General features: G+C 40.2%; 1 long non-coding RNA gene across 1 annotated transcript; it reads left to right on the forward strand.

Annotated features, from left to right (window-relative positions):
• The first annotated feature begins 2,589 nt into the window (after window positions 1–2,589).
• LOC116982548 lies at window positions 2,590–8,700 on the forward strand. Its single transcript, XR_004414488.1, has 2 exons — window positions 2,590–2,633; window positions 8,471–8,700. It is a non-coding gene; the product is annotated as an uncharacterized LOC116982548 (long non-coding RNA).
• The last annotated feature ends 393 nt before the right edge of the window (window positions 8,701–9,093 follow it).

Raw genomic sequence — 9,093 nt, forward strand, 5'->3', positions numbered from 1 at the left:
AAACACAGAATAGGGAATTCAAGAACCAGTCGACATCTGTTTAAGGTGGGATGGAAAAAAATTGATAGGAACCACAGAGGATGGTGGGTACATCGAACGAGCTGCCATAGGAGGTAGTTGAGGCAAGTACTAGATCACATTTTAAAGACATTTGGACAGATACAAGATTTAGGGGGATATGAACCAGATGTAGGCAAATAGAACTGGCATAATTGGGGTATCTTGGTCAGCATGGACAAGTTGTGCTGAAGGACCTGTTTTTGCATTGTTTTACTTTATGACTATGACATCGCAATTGTCCGAAGGCACAAAAATAGATGGGGTTTTTTTTTTAACAATAATTAAAGCTTGTTGTAATTTTATTCTCACATATTCAGCTCTTATTCAACAAAAAATATAGGTTTAGGGTAAGGAGGCACCAGTTGGCTTATTATATCAAATTCTTTAAACAGCATTTTGAAACAGATTTTACTCAATCAAGACTACAAAGTGTACTGAAGAATCCTCAGTAAATATGTCAAGGATGTCGTTTCTCCATAATAAAGTAACAAAGCTCCAAGAAGTGAGAAAATACTTGCACATATAGTAACTACAATGGTACAAAACACTCATCTACTGCATTCCACAAGCAAATCCTGAAGAATTGGTTTAACATTACAAGTAAAGTATGATCTATTCCATTCAACATATTTGTTTTTTTCAAATTCAGACCTGGATAATGTTATAAGGTCCTTTTCCTAATTTATATTTTACAATGCTACTCTGATTCAAAACAGGTTGATAAATTAAATTTGATAAATTAAATTCAATAAAATGTAGAATCAGCCCATTTCTATCTGTAGTTTTAGAGTGCTATTTCATTAATAGCAAAAGAAAGCAATTACATAACACCCACAAAAATCCCCCTTTAGTACTCATGATTATCCAAAGACGGTTTACATGCCTTTCAAAGAAAATAGTTGAAAGAAATCCAAGGAAGATAAATAGGTAAATACAAGCAGATTTTCTGGTGAGGATAGATTACAAAGTTGCAATGGACTTAATAAACAGCAATATGTTACCAAAATAACCAAGTAAGCGGAAGTTTAGGATAGTCCACCACCGATTTTCCAGCAGCCTTGGTTCCAGAGTCTTTTTGGATTAGCCATTTTGCAAGACCAACAGAGGCCATGGCCTCTGAGAGGAGTCCAAGGGCATTAGAACGGTCCTCCTAGGCCATCCAGGGGCCAAGATACCAACTCGTAAAGTCGGCCTCGGAAGACGGATCTGCCGGCTCCGGCCGGGCCAGAAATCCAGAAAATGGCTGCAGGGGGCAAATTCGACCCACTGATTGTCATGGAAATCTCTATTAGGTCAAGATTAGCCCCCTCCAGGGGGACCTCCAGTGCGGATTTCAAGTGCGTACACGTAATTTTGTCTGGATTAAAGGAGGTGCTGAACCACCAGTTGCCAGAAAATCAGTGGACCTGTACAACTTTAGTTTAGTTTAGAGATACAGCGCGGAAACAGGCCCTTTGACCCACTGAGACCGAGTGGACCAGCGAACCCCGCACATTAACACTTTCCTACACATACTAGGGATAATTTACTCTTATACCAAGTATACAAACCCAAGCCAATTAACCTACAAACCTGTAAGCCTTTGGAGTGTGGGAGGAAACCGAAGGTCTCTGAGAAAACCCACGTGGTCACGGGGAGAACGCACAAACTCCGTACAGACAGCACCCGCAGTCGGGATCGAACCCACGTCTCTGGCACTGCAAGTGCTGTAAGGCAGCAACTCTGCCTCTGCACCACTGTGCCACCCATGAAGAGGTTATATTAATAAGAAATTAATACCACTGTAATAGCACTTCAGTATATATACAGTGTTATAGATTTAGTGGTAAAAATAAATGGAAAGATACGCGTAAATGAGGCAGCAATAAATTGGTGGATTTTGCACATTACACTTATGATGGAACATAGACAGTACAGTGGGAAGGATCTTCAATGAATCAGATCAGCTTATCTCATTCATTGAACAGAACAGTACAGCACAGCAAGAGCCCCACTAGTCTTATGGCCAAAGCAAACTAATAAAGGTTTACTCTTTCAGTTTTCAGAGAGTAAGACTACTGATTTTGAATACATAAGTGTTATTTTTGAAATAATTATGACTGATGTTGCAAGTAGGTAAGCTACATGTGAACAAACAGCAATGTTACCACAGTGCTGAGATTACACTGAAGTCCCAGATTGAAGAAGCAATAAAAACTATGCCCAGTGCCTTTAAATTTTATCTGCTGAGCAATAATAATTGCAATTAGGTAATTTTATCATGAGGTCTGAAAATATGTTAATAAAGTCTGAACATAATCTGGCTATATTAAATGGGTGTATTTTACTAAAGTATACTAAATATGTAAAAATCTATCTTTATGTTCGTACTCAAGTGTAACATATTAATGAATTTAAAAATTATTTTTAATGTAGTCCTTATTGTGGATGGCACGGTGGCATAGTGGTAGAGCTACTGCCTTACAGCATCAGAGACCCGGGTTTGATCTGTCTGTGGGTTTGATCCTGACACATGACCTGCGTGGGTTTTCTTCGAGAACTTCGGTTTCCACCCACACTCCAAAGACGTACAGGTTTGTAGGTTAATTGGCTTGGTATAAATGTAAAATTGTCCTTAATTTGTGTAGGATAGTGTTATTGGTCGGTGTGAACTCGGTGGGTCGAAGGGCCTGTTTCCACCCAGCATCTCTAAATTAAACTAAACATATCAGGCAGCACCTTTTTCCTGCTTTATCCCACTTTTTAAGAAGGGAGGGAGAGAGAAAACGGGGAATTACAGACCAGTTAGTCTAACATCGGTAGTGGGGAAACTGCTAGAGTCAGTTATTAAAGATGGGATAGCAGCACATTTGGAAAGTGGTGAAATCATTGGACAAAGTCAGCATGGATTTACAAAAGGTAAATCATGTCTGACGAATCTTATAGAATTTTTCGAGGATGTAACTAGTAGAGTGGATAGGGGAGAACCAGTGGATGTGGTGTATCTGGACTTCCAGAAGGCTTTCGACAAGGTCCCACATAAGAGATTAGTTTACAAACTTAAAGCACACGGCATTGGGGGTTCAGTATTGATGTGGATAGAGAACTGGCTGGCAAACAGGAAGCAAAGAGTAGGAGTAAACGGGTCCTTTTCACAATGGCTGGCAGTGACTAGTGGGGTACCGCAAGGTTCAGTGCTGGGACTCCAGCTATTTACAATATATATTAATGATCTGGATGAGGGAATTGAAGGCAATATCTCCAAGTTTGCGGATGACACTAAGCTGGGGGGCAGTGTTAGCTGTGAGGAGGATGCTAGGAGACTGCAAGGTGACTTGGATAGGCTGGGTGAGTGGGCAAATGTTTGGCAGATGCAGTATAATGTGGATAAATGTGAGGTTATCCATTTTGGTGGCAAAAACAGGAAAGCAGACTATTATCTAAATGGTGGCCGACTAGGAAAAGGGGAGATGCAGCGAGACCTGGGTGTCATGGTACACCAGTCATTGAAAGTGGGCATGCAGGTGCAGCAGGCAGTGAAGAAAGCGAATGGTATGTTAGCTTTCATAGCAAAAGGATTTGAGTATAGGAGCAGGGAGGTTCTACTGCAGTTGTACAGGGTCTTGGTGAGACCACACCTGGAGTATTGCGTACAGTTTTGGTCTCCAAATCTGAGGAAGGACATTATTGCCATAGAGGGAGTGCAGAGAAGGTTCACCAGACTGATTCCTGGGATGTCAGGACTGTCTTATGAAGAAAGACTGGATAGACTTGGTTTATACTCTCTAGAATTTAGGAGATTGAGAGGGGATCTTATAGAAACTTACAAAATTCTTAAGGGGTTGGACAGGCTAGATGCAGGAAGATTGCTCCCGATGTTGGGGAAGTCCAGGACAAGGGGTCACAGCTTAAGGATAAGGGGGAAATCCTTTAAAACCGAGATGAGAAGAACTTTTTTCACACAGAGAGTGGTGAATCTCTGGAACTCCCTGCCACAGAGGGTAGTCGAGGCCAGTTCATTGGCTATATTTAAGAGGGAGTTAGATGTGGCCCTTGTGGCTAAGGGGATCAGAGGGTATGGAGAGAAGGCAGGTACGGGATACTGAGTTGGATGATCAGCCATGATCATATTGAATGGCGGTGCAGGCTCGAAGGGCCGAATGGCCTACTCCTGCACCTAATTTCTATGTTTCTATGTTTCTATGTTTATCGAAGACTGCAAGAAATTGCAGAGCATTGTGGATGCATCCCAGACCATCACACAAACCAGCCTCCCTTCTATTGACTCCATCTACTCTTCACCGGCATCGGTAAAGCCACCAGCATAGTCAAGGATGAGTCTCATCCCGATCACTCCCTCTTCTCACCTCTCCCATCAGGCAAGAGGTACAGAAGTGTAAAAACATTCACCTCCAGATTCAGGGACAGTTTGTTCTCAGCTGTCATCAGGCAACTGCACAATCCTACTAACAGGTAGAGAGTGGTCCTGAGCTACCATCTACCTCAACGGAGACCCTCGGACCTCTTTAATTGGACTTTATCTTGCACTATACGTTATTCCCTTGATCCTGCATCTGTACACTGTGGATGCCTCGATTGTAATCATGTATAATCTTTCCGCTGACTGGATAACACACAAAAAAGCTTGTCACTGTACCCCGGTGCACGTGACAATAATCAAAACTAAACAAAACTAAATTATGAAGAGTAATTCATTCTTTTGTTCTCGCACTGCAAGAACCCTGGTGATATTGTTGCAATCAAGCAAAATTGCCTTCTGCTTGCCTCTTATTTTAGCATTTATGTTTCTACGGCCATTTTTCATATTATTAGCTGAATGCTGTTAGTCTATTCAGAATAATTGGGATTTATATAAACATAGGATTGTAGAGGACTAGACAAGACCATTACAAATGTTTATACAATTTAACATAAATTATGTAAAGAACCCAAAGCTTAATATATTAAAAAATCACATCTTTTGATCAGTGATATGATAGACTAAATCAATGTGACGTGATCTGTCCCAATACTGACAGTACTGAAGTATCAAACCTGGGAGTGTTGCATTTAAAAGATAGCTATCTAATTTAAAATTGGACTGGACAATGGTTTCCTTAACATATCTTTAGAAGTCAAAATTAATCTCTTTTGCCAATCTGTCGACACTTAGCCTGCCCTAAACAAATAAGCAACAGGTGCTTTATGCTTCTGTCACTCATAATTCCTGTAATCAGTCTGCCCGTGTGATTTGGCAGTAAGTATTGCATCAATCAGCTGAGTCTTTTAATGCTGCTGCAACCATTAAAAACCTTTACAGAGGCACCCCGATCCTCTATCTGCATATCCCACTGGGACGTCATGCTTGGGTCAGGCAATGCATGGATACACAACTTGCAAGACTGTGTTGAATTTCTGGTAAGAATAAGTAGGACAAAAGACACAAGCTTCTTCCCGGTTGTTATAAATGATGTGATGTGCCTTTGTGTAACTCCATACATCACTATCATTACTTGACTTGGATGTAATCAAACGGCAAATGGCAATAAACATTAGAGCACTGATTTAACTCAGTCATGGATGTAGTTATAATAATTGCCTTCATAAATATTCAGAAACATATGCTTTTGATTCTCCAAACTTAATCTATGCAGCTCCAATGGCCTTACTTCCATCCCTGCTTTCTCATCTTGTCCGAAAAGCTTGTGTTTTCGGACAAGAAATGTACCAGCTTGTGTTGCTCATAGGAACTTAAAAGCTGTAGAAATCCTTTAACCTTCACAATTTTTCTTTCTTCCTTAACTGTCTTTTAATAGTCAGTCTTGATGGTCCTCCCAGTTCATCCATTTGACTTTCAATATCTCCTTTTCAATTCTTCTCATTCTGTGCCATTTAGGAAATATGGACCCTCGCCCCAGTAATTGCCTGGAATGCTTTTTATTAGCTCTGGATATGTATCATTGCATAATTTGCTGCAATCACTTTTAGCAGAGCTCTCAGGCCCTTTGATTCCTTTGAGGACAATTCCATTTGAATAATTCCTGGATATTTTCAATGTCAAGGAGTAGCTGGCTGAACTTTCACTGCATGGATATTTTACAGGATATGATTTAATGTACCCTGTGCCACAGAAAGCACTATTTGCAGGTAATCACTGTTCCAAATCCAAGAAGATTAAGAAAAAGAGAAAGATGCTGTGGGCTAGATGCCAGACAACCCTTATTACCCAGTGTTGCTCTGGATACCTATTGTTATTGGAACTTCTGATTCACCAAAGTCATCATTGACAAAATTGAACATGGAATAATTTAATACTTTCCATAAGTTCCAAATCTGCTCTTCCAGCGCACACTCACATCCCGACTTGTTGATTATCTCCAGCATTTGGTGCTTTTATTTCAGATTTCCAACCTTAGTCAATTGCATTTTGCTTTTTGAGGGAATATCTTACATATGTCAGTGATAGTAGGAAGCAATTTGTCCAGGAACCTTTCTGTCTTCACAGACTTGGTGTGTACAATGATGAGGGGAATAGATAGGGTGAATACACAGAGCTTTCCCCCCCCCCCAGCGTAGGAGAATCAAGAGTGAGAGGACATGGGTTTAAGGTGATAGGGAAAATATGTCGATAGGAACCAAAGGGGCAAATTTTTCACACGGAATGTGGTAGGTTTTAGGAATGAGCTGATGGAGGAAGCACTTGATGCAGATACAATAATGATATGTAAAAGGCATTTGGACAGGGGAGCTGCTGCCATACAGCACCAGAGACATGGGTTCAATCCTGACCTCGGGTCTGTCTGTACGAAGTCTGTACTTTCTCCCTGTAACCGTGTGGGTGCTCTGGTTTCCTCTCATATTCCAAAGATGGCAGGCCACATTGGCGCAACAATGAAGTTGCTGCTTTAGAGAGTCAGAGACACGGGTCTTCTCTCCAGAGATGCTGCCTGTCCCACGACGTTACTTCAGCATTTTGTGTCTATCTTCGGTGTAAATCAGTATCTGCAGTTCCTTCCTAAATAAAGGGAATAACATTTAAAGCAAGTTAAAGTGCAATTAAATACAATTAAAGAGAGTCTGAGGGTTTCCAATGAGGCTTAAGCCTTCCCTCTTGAATATGGCGAAATTGTCATTCCACCCACCAAATTAAAATAGATTTACATGCTACACTTACAGTACACAGTGGGAACATCATGCAGTGATTGTGGGTTTTCTTTAAACATTTTTTTGTCATTTGTTTATACTCTTTATGATGTTCCCGAAATAATATCTTTCATACTACCGTAATATGTATTTCACCAGATGAACCCGACTATTTGCAGATTACATTTCCGCAATCCACAAAAATGTTTTAAACCAGTCAGCCACAAGAGTAAATGATCAAACAGCGTAGAGTTCAAAAAACCTCAGTTTGAAGTCGGAATCAGATTTTCTTCTGCCAGAGGACACCAAACATTGAATATTTCTGAACCCTCATGGTGTATTTCAAAAAATGTTATTTTTCATTTTAAAGAAATCATTTTATATTAAGACACGACCAAAAAAATAACAAAGTGCTGGAGAAATTCAACAGGCCAGGCAGCATCTGTGGAGTGAAAAGGACAGATGATACCTTGGGTCAGGGCCCTTTTTCAGACTCCTTTTTGCTCCAATCTTTTAGAATCATTCCAGTATGTGGAATTTGGGAGTAACATACCAACAATTATTTTCCACCCAAATATTCATGACTGTTTAATTATCATATGTACTGACAACTCTCACCTTAAAACTATGCCCTCCAGTATTGGATGTTTTCATCCTTGTTAAAAGGCTCTTAAATCACCATATGTTTTTTTACACATTGCCACGTTGTTGTCCATTCATTTAGCTTGTCTACGTCCCCATGAAGTCTCTTGGCATCCTCTTCATGACTCACATTCAGAATTAATTTCATGTCATCAATGTGTTTGAAATGTTTTATTTGATTCCCTCAGCCTATTTGTTGGTAATTATTATGCATAGCTGGGGCCCAAGCATTAATCCTCATTGTATCTCATTCACTGTAGATCACCAGAAGCCATTATTCCCATTCTTTGTCTTATATGTGTAACCATCTTACAATCTGGTAAGGTACACAAAAATGCTGGAGAAACTCAGCGGGTGCAGCAGCATCTATGGAGCGAAGGAAATAGGCAATGTTTCGGGCCAAAACCATCTGGTAACACTAGTATGTTACTCCAAATTCCACATATTGGAAGCTTGTTCACCAATCCTCAAAAATCTCTGAATGATTGGTGAAACATGATCACTTTCATAAATCCATGCTGTTTCAATGCAATCACATAATTATTATCTAAGTCTCATGATATCATACCTATATGTATTAGATTCCAGCATTTTCCCCAAATAAGAGGCTGATAATTGTGTATATTTTCTTTTCCCCCTTTCTTAGATGGGTCATCCATCAGGAACCATCAGAATCTCCGGAAATTTGAAAGCTGGAAATCAGACCATCCACTTTCTCATTAACTATCTCCTTCAAAACTGTAGTTCATCAGATGCTGGACATTTATTCATTTCAGGCTATACTAATTCCGTTTTGTATTGGACCCTTATTCTCAAGTATTTTCGAGAGTATTTTTCTGTGCAGCCAGATATAAAATATTTGTTTATTTCCTCCCATTTTCCTTTTCTGCACGATAACTGTGGGAGATGAAACACTGGAACTTTTGCTCTTTCATTCCCAGAGATACAAATGCACCTTTCAGAGGAGACAATTATTAATTTATGCCTTTGGCATTTCATGTAGTGCACTTGGTGTTCTTGTTTCTGTAATAAAAATAATAAAACATTTTCACCTTAAAAGCTGTCGGTGGCTATTTCCAACATTCTCTTTATTTCTGATTGCTTTCAACTACAATACTACAAGGCAGAAACGACAAGGCACAATGGCACAGTTGGAGAGTTATGCCCCTGTCCCACTTAGGAAACCTGAACGGAAACCTCTGGAGACTTTGCGCCTCACCCAAGGTTTCCGTGCGGTTCCCGGAGGTTGCAGGTGGTTGCCGGAGGTTG

This window comes from Amblyraja radiata, chromosome 17 (assembly GCF_010909765.2).
Source record: "Amblyraja radiata isolate CabotCenter1 chromosome 17, sAmbRad1.1.pri, whole genome shotgun sequence".
Classification (NCBI taxonomy): Eukaryota; Metazoa; Chordata; class Chondrichthyes; order Rajiformes; family Rajidae; genus Amblyraja; species Amblyraja radiata.